We start from the raw sequence: 19,493 nt of genomic DNA, 5'->3' as shown, positions 1-19,493 counted from the left end.
ATAGGGTTCAACCTATTTGCTCTTATCCCCTGTGCAGCTGGTCAGCTCCTCCATGCAGTGTTTAGGAGAGGATAGTCCAGCCACCTACACATATCATCAGGAGTGGGGTTCCTGCAAAGTCCCTGTGTGCTGGGGCTGTGCTTGCTTTACGAGGTCTGAGAGTGGGGCGAGATGGCTATTTGCTGTCTTCCCTCATCATGCATGGTGTGGCCTTATGTTCTTAACAGTACCGCACACACACACAGCCTTGGGGATTAGAACCCATGTTGTCTGAGCCCGCTTATGCCAACTCTGTGTGTGTGAGTGCGGCTACTCCAACGAGACCCTGCCCCACGTCCTGTGCAGCTGCAAGCCCCACTCCAGAGCCTGGCAGTTGCGCCACAACGCCATCCAGAACCGCCTGGTGAAAGCCATCTCACCAAGCCTGGGGGAGGTCGCCGTGAACTGCGCCATCTCCGGTACCGAAAGCCCGCTGCGACCCGACGTGGTTGTCACCAACGAAACCCAGAAAAAGATCATCCTCGTCGACATCACGGTCCCTTTCGAGAACAGGACCCCGGCCTGCCGAGAAGCTCGAGCTCGGAAACTGGAAAAATACGCCCCTCTGGCCGACACCCTGAGAGCGAAGGGCTACGAGGTGCAGCTGGACGCCCTGATTGTCGGAGCCCTGGGCGCTTGGGACCCCTGCAACGAGCGTGTGCTGCGGACCTGCGGGATCGGTAGACGCTACGCACAGCTCATGCGGCGCCTCATGGTCTCAGACACCATCCGATGGTCCAGGGACATCTATATCGAGCACATCACCGGCCACCGACAGTACCAGGAGGAGTGAGCCAGTACGACATTGTGCACACACTGTGGGAAAGAGACTGAGAGGCCTTCCCCATCGGACCGTATGAACTGGAACTGTAAACCCGCTGAACATTAAACCCCACCAAATGAGGGTAGACCCATCCCCACCCCCGTATTCACTCACTATACCCAGCATACTGAACATAGCTGTTGTGTGGATAACTTACCCCATATCTCGATGTCTGTACTCTGACCGGTTAAACTTTTCCCCCAGGCGGGGAGATTGCAGATTATTATGTGATCCTTGCTCCACCAGCTCCTAAATCGAATTTTGCACCCCTTGATAATCTGTACCTTATCCCCTGACAACCAGAAACTTCTATGCTTGAACTCTGTACCGTTCCTTATTTCAACATTACCTCAATAAAATTATTAAATCTAACTATGTAAGTAATCCCACTGAAGTCAGAATTGGGCCTTCAGAGAAGGAATGTTATCCTCTTCTTGCCCCTTTCCACTCAATAGCTTGTAAATGGCTTCAAACAGCCAACACAGGTGATACATGGTTTGCTTTCATAGCTAACCTGGTAATGTGTTGGATCATATTAAAGAAGTTGAGTACTTGTGGCACCTTAGAGACTAACCAATTTATTTGAGCATGAGCTTTCGTGAGCTACAGCTCACTTCATCGGCTGCATACCGTGGAAACTGCAGCAGACTTTATATACACACAGAGAATATGAAACAATACCTGCTCCCACCCCACTGTCCTGCTGGTAATAGCTTATCTAAAGTGATCATCAGGTTGGGCCATTTCCAGCACAAATACAGGTTTTCTCACCCTCCACCCCCCCACACAAATTCACTCTCCTGCTGGTGATAGCCCATCCAAAGTGACAACTCTTTACACAATGTGCATGATAATCAAGTTGGGCCATTTCCTGCACAAATCCAGGTTCTCTCACCCCCTCACCCCCCTCCCAAAAACCACACACACAAACTCACTATCCTGCTGGTAATAGCTCATCCAAAGTGACCACTCTCCCTACAATGTGCATGATAATCAAAGTGGGCCATTTCCAGCACAAATCCAGGTTTTCTCACACACACCCCCACCCCCATACACACACAAACTCACTCTCCTGCTGGTAATAGCTCATCACCCCCACCCCCATACACACACAAACTCACTCTCCTGCTGGTAATAGCTCATAGTTTGGATGAGCTATTACCAGCAGGAGAGTGAGTTTGTGTGTGTATGGGGGTGGGGGTGTGTGTGAGAAAACCTGGATTTGTGCTGGAAATGGCCCAACCTGATGATCACTTTAGATAAGCTATTACCAGCAGGACAGTGGGGTGGGAGGAGGTATTGTTTCATATTCTCTGTGTGTATATAAAGTCTGCTGCAGTTTCCACGATATGCATCCGATGAAGTGAGCTGTAGCTCACGAAAGCTCATGCTCAAATAAATTGGTTAGTCTCTAAGGTGCCACAAGTCCTCCTTTTCTTTTTGCGAATACAGACTAACACGGCTGTTACTCTGAAACCTGTCATTAAAGAAGTTCTGTATTAAAATCACAAACGAGTTTGATTCCCCAGAGTTTAAATTCCAGGGTATTACTAATTAAGAGGTCTCTTGGTTTTAGGTACTGTTTCTCTCCCTCTATGTGTGAAACTTGCAAGCTGCTAATTGTGTTAGTACATTCTAAGACAGAGTCTGTTCTCAAAGCAATTCACAGAGAGAGAGACTCAAAGCAATACTCTAACAACAGAAACAGCACCCAGAGACTCCCCACCCTTTTGTTGTATTAACAATTGTGATTAAAATAGAGATAGAGGATGTATGTGGATGGATGCTTGGTGGGGATAATAACTGAATGATCAGGGAGGTGCCAGCCTAAGAATCCAGTGTTCATCGGCTGAAGAAGGCGTCAAGTGGAAATAACCAGAGGACCCCCCCCCCCTCCGAGGGCAGACTGGAATCCACCCAACAGCCTCAAGAATGGGAGAACCAAAGAACAAGATAACATCTAGCAGCACGGAGCTATCAGGAATGTGCTATCTGCTGATTGATTCAGCAACAGCATGATGAAGCAATTCTCATAGACTGGCATAGGAAGAAATTCCTATAAAAATGGACTCTAGAAAGTGAGAACTTTGGGGTCTGATTCTGCAAACCAACTTCCAGGAGCATCAGATGAGCATCTGACAAGGCCCTGCTCCCTCCTCATGTCCAGGCCACCTGGCCAGGGGCTTGGCATGAGCAACTCTAAGGCTGGTAACTATGATAACAACCTTGCAGAACCTGTGTGTGTGGGTGTGTGTGAATGAATGTGTGAGTAAATATGAGATTGAATGGAATGTTATAGCTATAACTAACTGCTTACTATGCTTCTTTCTGTATTCACAATAGATGTGGCATTTTGCCTTTTCCCCTTAAGATAAGATCCTGCTGGTTTTTATTTTATTGGTATAACAAATGAACAGTTGTAGCTGTGTCAGAAATGTCTATAGATGTGCTACATGCTACCTCCAGCGCAGTCACGGCGAGCAACAGTCTCAAAAATAATCCCAGTCTCCGGTGGACAAGGACACTGCGCTAGCTCTAGCTATGGTTATAAACAGTTCTCAAGTGTAAACCTGGCAGAACTGTGCTTGAGCGCAGTTTTCCAACCTGGTTGTTGCTAGTGCAGTTCAAATTAGAGGGCCTGGCTCCGCTACAGTTGTACTTGAGTCTGTTACAACATAATTGCCTGGTTACAAAATGCATTCTCTTTTGTAGTGTAAACTCGAAGCAGGTTCACTGACTGGGCTGGAACCTGGTTGGGCCCAGATAGGACAAGTTTATGTTGTATGTACTCTGAACAGAAGGAAGGGATGGCGGGGGATGTAAAAGCAGAGAAACATTTGTTTAAGATGCTGAAAACATGCTTATAGCAATGAGACTGAAACATTCACTTATCCGGGTGTCTCATTAACAGATCTGGCCGTAGGGGCAGGTGATCATGGTGGGTGCCCTGGGCACCAACTACTGGGGACACCAAATCAATATTCAGGGGAGGGAAGAGGGCACCAAATCTGGTTTTGGGTTTTGGGTTGGCCATTTAGTGGGTGCTGGAAACATCTTCCACCCTGTGCAGCAAAACACCTCAGACTCCCCCTGCTCCTTCATTTCCCTGAGCTTGGCTGTCCTTTGTGTACAAAGCCCTTCCCAACCTTGATTTCCCCTGATTCCATTTTCAAATGGGCTCCTACAACTCTCCACATACCCAATAAGGGGAGAAGACTCCTGGTCATCTCTCACTAGCATCGCATTCCTTCTTGTATCCTTCCCAGAACAGCTTTTCCTGTCTCAGCTTGCGCTCATACTTCCCAGAGTGAGACTGCTGGTTCTCCAGAGTAAGCTACAATAAATAGCTCTCCCAATGGTCCGATCTGGATCAAAACCTCCCATTTGACTCTCTCTTTGAACAAGACACTCAATTTAACGTTGTTTTAAACTTGCTTCTAGGATAAGATCTATACTCTCCATAATTAAACAGTAGTAACAAAAATGTAGCATAACGCAACATAATGTAACATTTTTGGCACTGTACTAAACATAAAGTTAGACTGACATATGATTGCCACCACTGAAAAGAGCGTTAGGTAAACGTTTAGAGCTGAGTCCATCAAAAGCCACATCTTTCTTTGCCAGCAAATAGTCATCCTTCCATTAGGCACAGCCCGTCTTAAGGGTGATCTTTGGGCATAATTTACGTTCCAAAACACTAACAGTTCTCAATCTGATTTCCATTGAAGCCAGTGACAAAACTCCCATTGCTTCCAAAAGAGATAGATCAGACCCTCTGACTGAAATCCTGGCTCCACTAAAGTCACTGCCACTACTCTCATGGACTTCAGTGGAGGCTGGATTTCACTCTTTGAGGCTGCACACTCAACTACAGTATCTGGATATTGTAGCAACTGGCTGAGTGCTGTGAATAATTTGAACAGTGAGTCAGACATCTTATGTGCTCCAATCCTCAAAAGGCGTCTGCTTTCTTTTATCCAGTATGATTAACTCAACTGAATTCAATAGAACTATTCAGTCCTTAAAGTTAAGCATGTGCCTAAGTCTTTGAAGGACCAGCAGGAGTTTGTCCCTAGTCAAATTTTATATAAATGTAACCAGTTAAAAAGAAATTTCTTTATTAATTTTTAAAAATACGAGTGAAACATCTAAATTAATACAACAATCAGTGTTACCAGCATCTGGACAAAGGAATGCAAACATACAGGTGTATTGCCTAATGCATTTAGCAACTGTTTTCTTTTCAAATGTTGACACAAGGAGGGCCAGTGCACAATCATCAGATCAGTGTACACTAGATACAAATGTCATCTGAAAAAGCTGTTATGCCATCATGTTTGAACCATGCTACTTCACAACTGCATTAATGCAGCCGTGACACACTAGTTTAGTGACAGGTTTCAGAGTGGTAGCTGTGTTAGTCTATATCAGCAAAAACAAAGAGGAGTCCTTGTGGCACCTTAGAGACTAACACATTTATTTGGGCATAAGTTTTCGTGGGCTAAAACCCACTTCATCAGATGCATGGAGTGGAAAATACAGTAGCAGGTATATATATACACAGTACATGAAAAGATGGGAGTTGCCTTACCAAGTGGGGAATCAGAGCTAACCATTTGATTTAGCAAGTTTTTGCTGGGATCACAAATCTCAAAGACTCAAATTTCCTGCCACTGGAAATCCAGAAGCTTTTGTTCTATGCTTCCTCCTTAAAGAACAAGGGAGAAATGGGACCTACTGGAGAAAAATCATTCCAGTTGATCAATCCATACATTGCAAGAAGAGGGAAGCCGTCATAATCTCATTGATGAGTTGGGGAAGTTAGTGTACCTTATTATGTGGAGATTATCCTGAACAAACACATTAGTATTTACAACAATCTCAATGAAGCATTCTACATGTAAATAGCCCTTTCAAAAAATCATTGGGTGTAGCTCAGAGAAGCAGATCTCAATGGGCCTTTTGTAATTGTTGGATCCTATTAGCACCAGCCATAAAAACTAAAGACTCTCTTTCCAGGAGATAAATACGTCATGTTAGCATTCATACAATGCAAAAAGTAACACTGAACTGAAGAGACGATATATCCAATGTAAATTACTTTAGATCATTTTACATTTATTAGAACAATTTTTAGAAACAGAGTTTAGAACCCATGTGAGGGCAACTTAATATCCCGACCCTACCTGTCCAACAAAAGTCTAGCATAGATGGAAAGTAGCGTGACCAAATAGCAAGTGTGAAAAATCAGGACTATTTTTTTTCGGGGATGGGGACGTATATATGGGAACATTGGATAGGGTCCCTCTCAGGGTGAAGTGACAGTTGTGACATACTATACCTTGGGGGGGGCATCTTGTAACCCCCATATACTTCATCTGTATATAATTGTGGTATTGCATATAAAGCATGCCATGTGATGTACCTGGGAAAAGGTTATGATCGGCTGAAAGTCACTGTTCTATCTAAATATGTATATCTTTAATGCATATGAAGTTATGAGATTGTGTTTTATGGTTGTCACTAAAACATGTGTAAATCAGGGAATCAGCCAGATATTAGCTCCCCAGAGACAACAGCAAGGAAAGTAACCAATGCCTAGGCGGGGTGTCAAACAACCATTAACAGCCATTGTCCAGCAAAGGAGCTACAATTCAATGACTCACCTGCATAAGGCCACACCAGGGGAATTGCTCAACCTTGCCTGGGGACTCAGCAATGTCCACCAGACATGTCTGGACTTGTGTTCTCCAAGCACATGGACTAAGGATATAAAACAGAACACAGGGGCCCATGCTTCACCTTTCTCCTGCCTCCACCTGTGCTGCAAGCAACAAAGATACTCAGAAGAAGACTGAAGACTCCAACAGAGAAGAATGGCCTGTGCTTAAGGGACAAACCTGTATATTAAGGACTGCAATATCCAGTGGGGTGAGAAAAACTGCTTAATCTAGATGTTGCCCAGTCTAATAGGGTTGAGAGTTTAGACTGTGTGCTTATATTTTATTTTATTCTGGTAACCACTCTGATATTTTGCCTATCACTTATAATCACTTAAAATCTATCTTTTGTAGTCAATACATTTGTTTAACTGTTTATCTTTACCAGTGAGTTTGCCTGAAGTGTGTGGTAAATCTGCTCAGGTTTGCAAAGGCTGGTGTATATCCACTTTCCATTGATGAAGTGGTGAACCAATTAATAAATCTGCATTGCTCATCTTGAGCAGTGAAAGATGGTAAATTCCTGAGGTACAGTGCTAGAAGCTGGGTGGATTTAGCTGGTGCTTTTCTCTGTGTGATTCATGAGTGGCTCTGGGAGCATTCATGAAATATAGCTGGGTGTGGGGCTCCACATGCAGTTGTGCTGAGTGATAACAGTGCTTGGAGGAGCTTGCTGCTTGTCACTAGCAAAGCACTGTGAGAGACAGCTCGGGCTGGAGAGGTAAGGGAGCATAGCGGTCCCACAGTCCCAGGCTGCTCCCCGGGGATCCTGTCACAATAGTGTTAGGGCAGAGTGACACAGCTGAGGGTTTTCTCTGGTGCTGCAGTGGGATTCAGTGGGCTTGGGGTCTCTCTGGAAATAGGGGATTGGGGGTGCAATGACAGTGGGAATGGGGTTCTCTCTTGGGCTAGGGGTATAGTGATAGGCAGTGAGGTCGAGGCGCTGAAGTGACAAGCAGTGAGAATGGGTGAATCTTTGTGGCTACAGAAAGTCCCTGAGGCCTGTGCCAACGGGTTCTGTCCTTCCTGGGGTGCTACCTCTTCCCTCCCCCCCCCCCACTGTTCCCCACCCAGTCTCTCTGCCAGCCAGATAGGATGTGTCCCCCCTGTCATTTCTCTTGACCCCTTTCTTGCTTCTAGACTGCACCAAGGCACAGACCCCATCAGAACTGCTGCATGTGCTGCCCTCAGGGCTCAGCCAGCTCCACTCTGCTCCTCTCACAGACACAGGCACTCCCACTCCCTGGCTGTTGACTCGAGGACAGCTGTGCCAGTGAGCTGGGCAGTGCCTGCCCATGGGAGAATGGATTGGAAGGGAGCCATGTGAGGCAGTAACTCTGGTAGAAGCTCTGCAGCAATCAGAGGCCCCCCCTGGAACTTTAAAATTCCTCTCCTGAGCTGTTGGTAGAATCTGAATACTATGGAAGAGAAATTTTGAAACAGAAAATAATACATACTTTGTTCTTCTTGAATACAAAAAATGTGACCATTTATTTTCACTGTGTTTATGAGGATCAGGGCTTGTGAAATCTTAAAGGAAGTATAAGTGGAAATAGCTGGGTAGGCAGGGTTCAGGCCTATATCATCTTTGTGTTCAGAGCAATAGCAATTACAAGTGATTTGGAAAAATAACAATTTGGTTGAATAATCATGTAACTGAGAGAAACGATACTCTACGAGGTGGAAATTTGATGGAGATTCTGTAGATTTCAACTCTAAAACAGTCAGTCAGGAGTTCAAGAAAAGTACTCGCAACCAATGAAAACACAAGTTAGAAGCATTACAATGATTTCACTATCAGAGCAAACTCTCACTGGCTGATGCTATCCAGAGGGCATGATTACAGCCAGAAAGCAACAAAAAGCTGAATCTCCTCAGTGTGAAGTCCCCAGCTATTCTAGATGGCCACGATTCCCCTTGAAAATCCCATTGGGAGGGAAGCATAGCCAGAGTGCACTGTGTTCTGCTTTTTCCTAGCTGACACCCTTGAGTGCTTGAGGGCTGGCACAGAGCCTGCTCCAGAATCACAAAGCTCCCTCTCTCAGCTGTGACCCGTTCCTACTAAACTCAGCTGAAAAACTGGCCCATTGTTTCCAGCCGTTTCTGAATTCTGCTTTTATCAAATTACAATTTGTTACATACGTTACAATAAATGTTACACAGTGTACTGCAAAGTAGAATTTCTGTATTGTTCTTCTGGCTGGCTTATTACAATGCTATGGAGCTGGGCAGGTCTCTATAAACCATGCATACCTGGTGTTGGTGGCTGGATTTGCTATTGCTATGGGAAATCATGCACCTTATTTCTTTCCTTCTCTCCTATGGTGGGAGCCTAGGGTGATAAAGGGAAATTATTCTTTTTAATACTGATGGTCAGTGAAGGTAAGTATCAGTGACCCTTATACTAAGTATAGTGAACACTGTTGGATACATTATTATCCTTTTCTTTTTGTTACTACTTTGGAAATATCTCTTTTAAAAGAGTATCATGTGGGGTAGCTCAGGGTTAGGCCTGGTTGAAATATTTTGGATGACGAATTTTACCACTTTTGAAAAGGAACCAAAAGACAGTGTTTTATCCCCACTTTCTCTCACTTTTTATCTCCCCCAAAAACATTTTTTCAGTACATAAAAACCATGAAAGAAAGGGAGGCAAAACCAAAAATGATTTCTTTTAAAAAGAAACAAACATTTTAGTTTTGGTGTTAAAATTTTCATGTAACATTCTATTCATGAAAAAAAGAAAGATAAGAAAAAATGTGAAAATTTTCAAATAGAATTAAAACTATTTTTCCCAATTTTTTTAATGAACCTTCACCCCCCAAAAAAAATTAAACCAGCTTTACATAAGACCTCAAGAAGAGATCTATGTAGCTCAACAGCTTGTCTCTCTGACCAACAGAAGTTGATCCAGTAAAAGTTATTACCCCACCCACGTTGTCTCTATGGGTATGTCTACACTGCAATTAGACACCCAAGGTTGGCTCATGCCAGCTGGCAGGGGCTTAAGCAGTGATGAGCTGCCAAAATCTAAACAACCAGTTCCCTCCTCACCCCACTAGGGGGTCATGGCCCACCCCCGCCTCCCCGGGACTCCTGCCACATCCAACCCCCCATGTTCCTTCCCCCCCCCGAACTCCTGCCCCATCCATCCCCCTCCCCTGTCCCCTGACTGCCCCCAGAACTGGGCAGGAGGGTCTTATGGGCCACCGTAGTGCATGCCCACCCTGCCCCTTCGAGCCAGAGGGACCTGCTGGGGGGTGAGGTGGGGAGTCCTGGCGTTGCTAACCTGGGGCGGCTCCCAGGAAGGATCCAGCAGGTCCCTCTGGCTCCTAGAGGTGGGGTAGAATAGCTGGGGGGAGCAGGGGGAGCGGCCGCTTCCCCCACTGATCACTTCAAAAGTGGTGCCTTAGGCACCGACTCCGTGGATGCTCCAGGGCTGAAGCACCCATGGGGAAAATTTGGTGGGTGCAGAGCACCCACCGGCAGCTCCCCACTCCGGCCCAGCCCCAGCTCACCTCCGCTCCACCTCCGCCTCCTCCCCTGAATGTGCCACCCTGCTCTGCTTCTCTGCTCCCTGCAAGCCTGGGAGGGCTGAAAAGCAAACAGCTGATTCGCGGGAAGCTGCGAGGGGCGGGGGGCAGAGAAGCAGAGCAGGGTGGCACGTTCAGGGGAGGAGGTGGAGGCAGAAGGCAGAGCGGAGGCAAGCTGGGGCTGGGCACGGGGCGGGGAGCTGCCGGTGGGTGCTCTGCAGCCACCAAATTTTCCCCGTGGGTGCTCCAACCACGGAGCACCCACGGAGTCAGCACCTAAGGCACCACTTTTGGCCGGTTGTTAAATTTAGAAGCCCTTTTAGAACCGGTTGTCCCTGGCAGGACAACCGGCTCTAAAAGGGCTTCTAAATTTAACAACCGGTTCTAGCGAACCGGTGCAAATTGGCTCCAGCTCACCACTGGACTTGGGCTATTTAATTGCAATGTAGACATTCCAGCTTGGGCTGAAGACTCAGCTCTAGGACCCTGTGACGGCAGAAGGTCCCAGAACTTGGGCTGCTGCCTGTGCCAGAACATCTACACCACAATTGAACAGCCCTGCAACACAAGGCAGCTGGCACAAGCCAACCACGGGTGTCTAATTATAGTGTAGGCATGCCCTATAAGACGAAGAGTCAAGCAAATAAGGGCTTTGATACTATGATGATTGGCACTCTAGAACTACAACAGGATAGTTAGGATCAGTGGTGCAAGTAGAAATCATTTCTTGATGGTACTGCACTCATGGGAGGGACACAAGGGAAGGCATGTGACCTCCCCATGTGACCCTCCATGTGACTCCGCCCCGCCCCCAGCCCCCACACTCTCCCCATCCCCTCTGACACCCCGCTTACCTGTCTAAAATTTTACAACTGCATCTGTTAAATAGATTGTCTCATTCTGTCATTGAGGATCCAGCAGCACCCCAAATTGAAAACTTTAATGAAAGAAGGATAGGAAGGACAATCACCGCACTTTCCCTTAACACACTATCGGTGCCTCTCTTATGTCCAAACTAAGCTTCTGCCAGCTTGCCTTTATCTAAGTATTGCTCTCCACCAGACACTAGGAAAGCAAAGATGCTGCACCATCTGGGTTTGATGGAAAAGAGGCATAGAACTGTGTGTGCCATCTACATTTTGATAGAACTACAGCCCAAATTGTTTTATTATTTTCCTCAGCATGACACACGGTGGGGCAATCAAAATCAGCCTGGCAGAACATGCATGAGAACTGTCTCTGGACAGATAAGCAATTGATCACAATCACAGATTCTCTGATCTCTTGGGTCCAAATCCTTTTCCCATTAAAATCAAAAGGAGTTTTGCTATTGAGTTCAATGGGAACAGGCTTTGACATTTGGCGAGGAAAGAACAAAGATACTCAAGCAAGAGCTATGTCACTTATACCACAGGTATCAAAGGCTGCGGACTCATGTGAGAAAGTCAGCAGACATCTGATCTTTGTCCATTGGAAGGGAGAAAACAACAATCAATGAGGCTAGAACAGTCTCTGTACCATATCCAACTCATAAGTCCATCACAAAGGATCAAGGAAATATGAAGGCTCCAGATTACCTTAAGGTCCTCAGTCCCTTGGTTAGAATGCTCCCCTTAGTATATGCCCATAGTCCAGAGGCTGGAGCAGGAAAGAGGCAAAATGTAGATATTTCCAGGCCAGGGCCTTTTAGCTTCTGCCAAGTGACAAGTAAAGGGAAATCTGTTCTCACTGTGAAAGATGGTGTTTGGAATCACATGGGCAAGTTACATGTTCATCACCCCCACCCATATCCTAGTTAGAACGTTCACAAAAAGTCCATTAAGTGGAGACAGGCATTTTCCAGGGTCCATTGTGAGCTAAGTGTTCCTTAATGGACCATTCAACTTAACTTGTCCCTTCATATGCTGGCTAAATATCTTGTGGGTGTTACCACAGAAACAAACACAGCTAAAATTCATAACTTCAGATACTAAGATTAATATACATGCATAGAAATACATCCACATACACAGAAATAGAACAATACATCCACATACATAGAAATAGCATAATCATAAGTACCAGCTATTTCACCTACATGACTATTCCCAAAAGAGCTTCTGAAAAATCACACCACGTACGTGAGACCCTGTGTACTAGCACCATGCCCCACTGGAGTTTTGTTATCTGTTATATAACAGAGATGGAGCCAGTGACATGACTCTGTTTAGCCTAAAAGGGTAAGGTTAATTTTCAGCTGTTCAGGTGTGACTGCACCTTTAGTCAGTGACGGCATACTGGGTGGCACACATTCAGGTTAATGGGCTTCAGTGTTCCTTTGCAGTTAACTTTTTAATGTTCATAAACCTCGTATGTGCTGAGGTGGTTTAAAGCATAACGATTGCAAATCTGTGAACCTCTGCCTCTTTGAGATGAATGTCATAGATAATTCAGACCAACGGAGAGAAACAGAATCAAAACCACTGTTTAAACTACTTCCGTTCCTCCCTCCTCCACACCCTCCCAGGACTCCTGACCAATTTAACAGCACAGTACATATGCTAACAAACTTTAAAAAGGTCTTTGTTTAAGTTCGTTAGCATATGTTAACATGGTTAATTTGTTAGAAATGTTAAAGCCATATAAAGAATGAATGCCCTTCCTAGCAGTGTTCTGCTCCTTTAAGGAGCAGAGCGCAGCCCCCAGCCCTGGATGCAGGGGCTAGCCCCAAGTCTTTCTGGTACCCCATATCCACTAAAAATCTCTTGCCAGTACTGTGTACTGGAAAGTACCATCCTACTTGCACTACTGGTTAGGATAGAAAAGACAACCATCTAGGTTCTATTTCTGAATTTCCTACAAACTTCCTGTGTGTGACATTAGGAAAATCAGTTAAGGTTATTTTCAGAGATACAAAGCATCCTTAGCTCCCACTGTGGATGTTCAACAATTCTGAAAATCATGTCCTTAATATCTCTGTGTTCCAGTTATGCTGCCTCTAAAACAAATATAATAATACTTCCTATCACAAGTTGAGAATTTAAATAAACAGAAGTAAGGTTCCATTTTTATGATTCTTGTAGCAACTGTAGAGTTACTTGTGCATATAGCAAAATACAAATCTGACATAATACACAGCTATGATTTATTTATAGAGAGGATTCACTAAATTAACTGTCAATAGCTGGGGACAGCATTATTCCCTATGAAATAATAATTTTCTAATGTACTAGCCATAGTTTATACGCAGCAGTGCTCTCTAGTGGATGGTATATCAAACCTATTCAAGAGTATGTCACAAGGCCTAATACTAATACAGGAAAAAGAGATTCTTCTATAGCTCGTGTTGGGACCTACGTTTTGGAAGGACAGAACCAGAGTTCTATTATTCCTATCTACAATCAGTGTCTTGAGTGGCAGCTGTGTGTGACACAGCAGAAATCCAGGACACCAAATGACCATGGAATGCAACATAGCAGCAACCAGGAATTAGGGTGACCAGATATCCCAATTTTATAGGGACAGTCCTGATTTTGGGGTGTTTTTCTTCTATAGGCTCCTCTTACCCCCCAGCCCAATCCCAATTTTTCACACTTGCTGTCTGGTCACCTACCAGGAATACTTTGAGTGGCCATGTCTGCTCTCTGACAGAAAGCAGGAGAAACTCAGGTGCACAGGACTTCAACAGTGAATGTTGATCTTTATCCATTGATTTAAATTGCCCACCCGAAAACAAAAATGAATGTGGAATTGCTGCATTGATTATTGTTGCAAGATCTCTGCTGCTGCAGGCAAGTCACTTCAGCCTAGCTGTGGGGGCCAAACCTGGTGGAAGGAAGCCTCCTGAGAGTGGCACTTGTGCGGGACATACCTGGAGAGATGAACCCCTGGGGAAGACCCTGGGGAGGGGGTGTCAGTTTGTGGGGGAGGGGCCCTAGGGCAGGAGTGTCGATGTGAAGGAAGGGATGTGGCTCATGCCCAGAGGAGGGGGTGTCAATGTATGGGGGACAGGCCATGGGGTGGAGCTCTCATGGGGGCAAGGGGACATGGGGATGGACCCTGGAGTGCGGGTGTCGGTGTGGAGGGGAGGGGAGGGGCCGTGGGGCAGGCCCTCAGGAGAATGTGTCACTGTGTGGGGACAGGGCTGTGGGACCGGCTCTGAGGCGGGTTTGTGTGGGGTGGGGCCATGGCATGAGACTCTTGTGGGGGAGGGGGTGGTGGAGCAGGCGTGTTGGTGTGCGGGGGTGAGGTCCTGAGGTGGGGGTGTTGGTGTGAGGGGGCAGGGCTCTGGGGCCAGTACCGGGTTTACAATGGCACCAATGGCGCCAGGCCCACACTTGGAAGGGGCCCGTGGGGGCCCACAAAAGGTTCATCTGGCCCTGGCCCCAGCCCAGCAATGCAGAGAGCCCGCTGAAATGTTCAGGAGCCCAGGGAGCGCAGGGCACAGGCATAACAGTTCATTGCGTTCCTCCGGGTCCCTTGGACCTGCGCCGCTAGCTGCACTACTACTCCCAGACTGCCCTGCCCCACGCTGCAAACCACCCCAGCTGAAGCGGGTGGCAGTGGAGTGAACCAAAAAAAAATTATCCAAAGCAAGGGAATGGTTCAGGGAGAGGGTTCCTGGTGCTGGAGCGCTGATCCCGCTGCATCCCCTTACCCCATGTGGCATTGCGTGGGGGCTCCGGTCCTGGATCGGTCTCCTCCTGCCCCGAGCCTCCCCCGCTCTCCTGGAGTGGAGGGCCAGGGCCGGCAGCAGTGCTGTGACTCCTGGTAGTCACCCTCCCAGCCACCCTGATGCCTGGCTGCAGGCTCCTGGGCACCATCTCCACCGTGCAGGTTCACGCTGGGGGGAGGGTTGTGTGTCCTCCATCACCACTGGGGGCCAGCATGGAGAAGGCCGGTTGTCTGTTGCACCCAGGGGTAGGGGACGGTGACAGCAGAGCTGGGCGGTGCTGGTTGCCACACCCCCTGCCAGTGGGAATGCCCAGAAAGTTTTCCCCACACTCCATGGAGGGAAGAGGGTAGAGCACAGGTGGCGGAGGGGGGGAAGGGGAAGTTGTGGGGCAATTCCAGGTGTAATAGGGGAGCTGGTGGTGACTCTGTGTTAGTGGGTAGGAGAAGTGGGATGTGAAGGTAGGGATTGGGGGTGGCTAGAGGGAGGGGAAAATCTGGGGGTGGGTGGGTGGATGGGGGGGCAGCAGCTTGGAGCTTGAGAAGAGACCTTGTGTGAAGGTAGGGGTTAATTGTGTGTATGGGGGGGACAGTAGGAGGGATGGCAGGGGACGAGCCCTTGTGTAAAGGTTGGGGTAGGGGTTTGAGGCTGGATTGTGGTAGCCTTGGTGATAAAGTGTGTGTTTATGTCTCAGTGGCCCTTTTTCCCTGCAAAAGATGGGCACCAGCAATTTTCCTCCCCACACTCCACTCCAGTAACTTTACTGTTTTACTTGAAGTCATGAGTGGGGCCCTACCAAATTCATGGTCCATTTTGGTCAATTTCACAGCCAGCGGATTTTATAATTGGTCAATTTAATGATTAAATGATTAAATTTAATGATTTAATTTAATGATTAAAAATATTTACATCTGAAATTTCACAGTGGTGTAACTTTGAAGGTTCCAACCCAAAATGGGATTGTATCGTCATAGCAGGGTCACAGGATTTCCACCCTCAGCATTGCTTTCAAAGCTGGGCTCAGAAGGGAGCAGCTGTGAACTTCCTGCAGTTAGAGGAGGTTCCCAGAGGCAAAGATGGGTCCCATGCTATTGGGAGCAGCCCAACTGGGCGGTCCTGGCTGCTAGTCCTGGCCAGCGGAGCATTAATACAGGGCCCCTGGCCAATTTGGGGCCCCCCAGAAAAATGGGTGCCCTGAGCCCCAGAAGAAGCCCCAGGGGCAAAAGCCCTGATTCTCATCACCCCGAGCCCTAGCAGGAGCCATGGGGCTGGAAACCCCAAGCCCAGGTGCCCCAAGTGCGGGTGCCCCGAGCTCCGGCTGCAGCCACAGGGGTTGAAACCCCAAGCCTGGATGCCCAGAGTCCCAGCTGCAGGGCGGAAGCCCCGAGCCTGGGCACCCAGAGCCTCGGCTGGAGCCACAGGGGGCGGAAGCCCCAAGTCGGGGTGCCCGGAGTCCTGATTGGAGTCATGGGAGACGGAAGCCGTGAGCCCTGGCAGGAGCTCCCAGAGGCAGGAGTCTTTGGAGGTGGAAGTAGGGCTGCCAACTGTCTAATCACACAAACCCAAACACCCTTGCCCTGCCCCACTCACTCCATTCCCCCCTCACCCCACACACACACACGTTCACCAGGCTGGGGCAGGGGGTTGGGGTGTGGGCTCTGCACTGGGTGGGACCGAGGGGTTCGGAGTGTGGAAGGGGGCTCCGGGCTGAGTCTGGGGCAGGGGGCTGGGGTGCAGGAGGGGGTGGGGAAGCCCCAAGCCCAGGCACTCCGAGCCCTAGCTGGAGCCACGGGAGGCAGAAGCCCTGAGCCCAACGGGAGGGGGGGGCTGAGCTCCCCAACAAGAGCAGCCATGCAGGGCAAGGGCAACTCCTCCCCCAGCCCAGCCCAGCCCAGCAGCTCGGAGCCCCCGGCTGGGGCGTGCCCAGCAGCCGGCAGGGCGGAGAGGTCTCCGGGATCGAAGGGAGGAGGGGGGGCGGGTTTGTGGGGGAGGGGCTGTCGGTGGGCGGGGGAGGGGCTGTCGGTGGGCGGGGGCGGGCCGCGGAGCAGACTCTGGCCCGAGTCCGCCAGCACTAGGGGGCGGGCGAGCTCTCCCCGCCTTTGCGTCTGTCGCGGCGGGGCCGCTCGGTTTCCTGCTCCTCCGCCGCCCTCTGGGCAGCTGCCGAGCCGGGTCGAGTCTGCCGCCGCCGCCGCCGCGTGAGGAGGGGCCGGGCGGCCGGCCGGAGCGCAGGTAAGGGGCTCCCCGCGTCCCGGCCTGGGCTCGCGCCCACCAGGCTCAGAGACCCTGCGCAGCCCGCCCCCGCCTCGCCCGGCGTGTCCCCGGCCAGGTCGCCCCCTGAGCGCCCGCCCTCCTCCCAGCCGGCCTGTGCCCTCTGCTCCGCCCCGCGTGTGCCCTTTGCGCTCTGGCGGCGCCGAGCCTCGCCTGCCCCGCTGCCACGTTCCCACCTCCCGCTCGGCTTCCCTCGCTCGGACCGGCCGGAGCTCGGAGGTGCCCTGCACCGCTCTCCTCCTTCCCCCGCAGAGTCCCACTTCCCCCTTCCTCACCCCCGGCCTGCGCCCCTTGTTCCTCCCCTTTGGCTGCCTCCTGTGCCAGCAGAATAAACCACCCTCCAGCCCTGAGCCCTTTCCATGGGGTCTCAACGTCCCTGGCAGCTTTGCTCTTCTTCCCTTGCTCCACAGACTAGTTTCCTCCTTGGGGCTGCTGCTCCACCAATCTACGCTCCTAAAAGGGGGGAAATTGGGCTGTTCTGCACCCGGTCTCTGTATCTCCCCCCTGCTCCAATGTGGGGGGAAAAAAGGGGAAAAATGACTCTAAATGTAAGCAAAAAGGAGTACTTGTGGCACCTTTTCTCTTTGCGAATACAGACTAACAGGGCTGCTACTCTGAAACCCATAAATTTAAGCTTGCACAGGACCAAAGGAAGGAGTCGGGTGGAAATGAGAGTTTGTGTGCGGGCTCCAGGCCATTGAATCAGAGATGAAGTGTGTGGAGAGAGGTATTTCAGGTGTAGAGAGAGAGCTGGACACTTCCCAAACTAGTATTATGGATGCATTCCTCACAGAGAAGAGATAAAGTGTGCAGATGTCTGATACCTTTTGACTGGGTATGCTTACAGTGATTTAGAACTTCAGTATTAATAGCTGTAAACAGAAATGGGCTTTTCTGGTTTTCACTGTTGTTTGCAATCAGCTGCTATTGATGCAAAACAACTTAAAATAGAATTAGCCCTTCCATTTCAGTTTTGAATTGTGTACCTTTGTTTCTCTCCTCACATCTTTATCCTATTATTTGTAGAAATGCATTCCTAACATTTTATCCTTGATACATAATAAGTAAGCATGATTTTTCTTTCCAGCTCAACTTTCCTCATATGTGACTTTGTAGCCTGATGCCAGTTCTGATGCCATCAATCAGCTTTAGTTTCTCTAAAGACCTAGCCTAGTTTTATCAGTATAACTATAAAAAGAAAAAGAGAACTTGTGGCACCTTAGAGACTAACAAATTTATTTGAGCATAAGCTTTCATGAGCTACAGCTCACTTCATTGGATGCATCAGCTGTAGCTCATGAAGGCTTATGCTCAAATAAATTGGTTAGTCTCTAAGGTGCCACAAGTCCTCCTTTTCTTTTTGCAAATACAGACTAACATGGCTACTACTCTGAAACCAGTATAACTATGTCAATTAAGGGGCTGACTTTTTTTTATTTAAACCAGTGTGACTTTGGTTGTGACTTTACTCTGGTAAAAGCCCTACTGTGGAGACAGTTATACAAATATATCATACTAGCATAGTTATTCCTTTTCTTGTCTGGGAATAGCAAAGCCAGTGTAAAGTGCCATTATATTGATAGAACTGTGTTCATACTAAGGGGATTGTACTATGTTAACTCTGTCAGTTTTCTAATATAGACAAACCCCTTATGTTGTGGGAGAAGGAGGAAATACTGCTGTAAAGAAGAAAAAGTAATTTTTTAAGATAGCATTTTATTAAATGTTCTTTAACTGATCATGGAAATCATCAATACAAAAGTTGTCTATGGATAACCTGACATTCAACAAAACACTAAAGCAGAGGTGGGCAAACTACGGCCCACGGGACCCTCCTGCCCGGCCCCTGAGCTCCCGGCCCCTCCCCTGCTGTTCCTCCTCCCCCGCAGCCTCAGTGCACCATGCTGCCTGTGTAATGTATTAAACTGCTCTGCGTAGGAATGTGCTACTGGTAGCAGTTACGGAGATCAATTTACTACACTACACCAGCACGGTGCTCTGGGCTGCGCGGCCAGCCACCAGTGCTCTGTGCTGTGCGGTAAGGGAGCAGGGAACAGGGCGGTTTGATAGAGGGCAGAGGAGTTTGAGGTGGTGGGCGGGGGGTATGGATGGGGTCGGGGCAGTCAGAGGGCAGGGAACGGAGTGCTGGGGGTTGAATGGGGGCAGGGATCCCAGGGGGTCAGTCAGGAAGGAGGGGGCTTGAATGGGGCAGTCAGGGGCAGGGGTTCCAGGAGCGGTCAGGGGACAGGAGCGGGGTGTGTATGTGTGTGGATGGGGCAGGGGTCCTGGGGGGCCATCAGGGAACGGGGGGGGGGGGGTTTGGATGGGGCTGTCAGGGGGCGAGAAGCAAGGGGGACAGATAGGGGGCAGGGGCACAGGCACAGCCTCCCCTAATCGGCCCTCCATACAATTTCCAAAACCCATTGTGGCCCTCCGGCCAAAAAGTTTGCCTGCCC

General features: G+C 48.7%; 1 protein-coding gene across 1 annotated transcript in view; it reads left to right on the top strand.

Moving 5' to 3' along the window:
- The first annotated feature begins 16,854 nt into the window (after positions 1-16,854).
- The window catches only part of FAM3C (FAM3 metabolism regulating signaling molecule C), a 42,985-nt gene continuing 40,346 nt past the window's right edge, over positions 16,855-19,493 (top strand). The window contains exon 1 of the mRNA XM_073328198.2: positions 16,855-16,998. The gene's annotated coding sequence lies outside the window, so the exon portion shown is untranslated. The remainder of the gene's footprint in view (positions 16,999-19,493) is intronic.

This window comes from Lepidochelys kempii, chromosome 1 (assembly GCF_965140285.1).
Source record: "Lepidochelys kempii isolate rLepKem1 chromosome 1, rLepKem1.hap1, whole genome shotgun sequence".
Taxonomy (NCBI): Eukaryota; Metazoa; Chordata; order Testudines; family Cheloniidae; genus Lepidochelys; species Lepidochelys kempii.
This window is presented reverse-complemented; position numbering and strand designations above follow the sequence as displayed.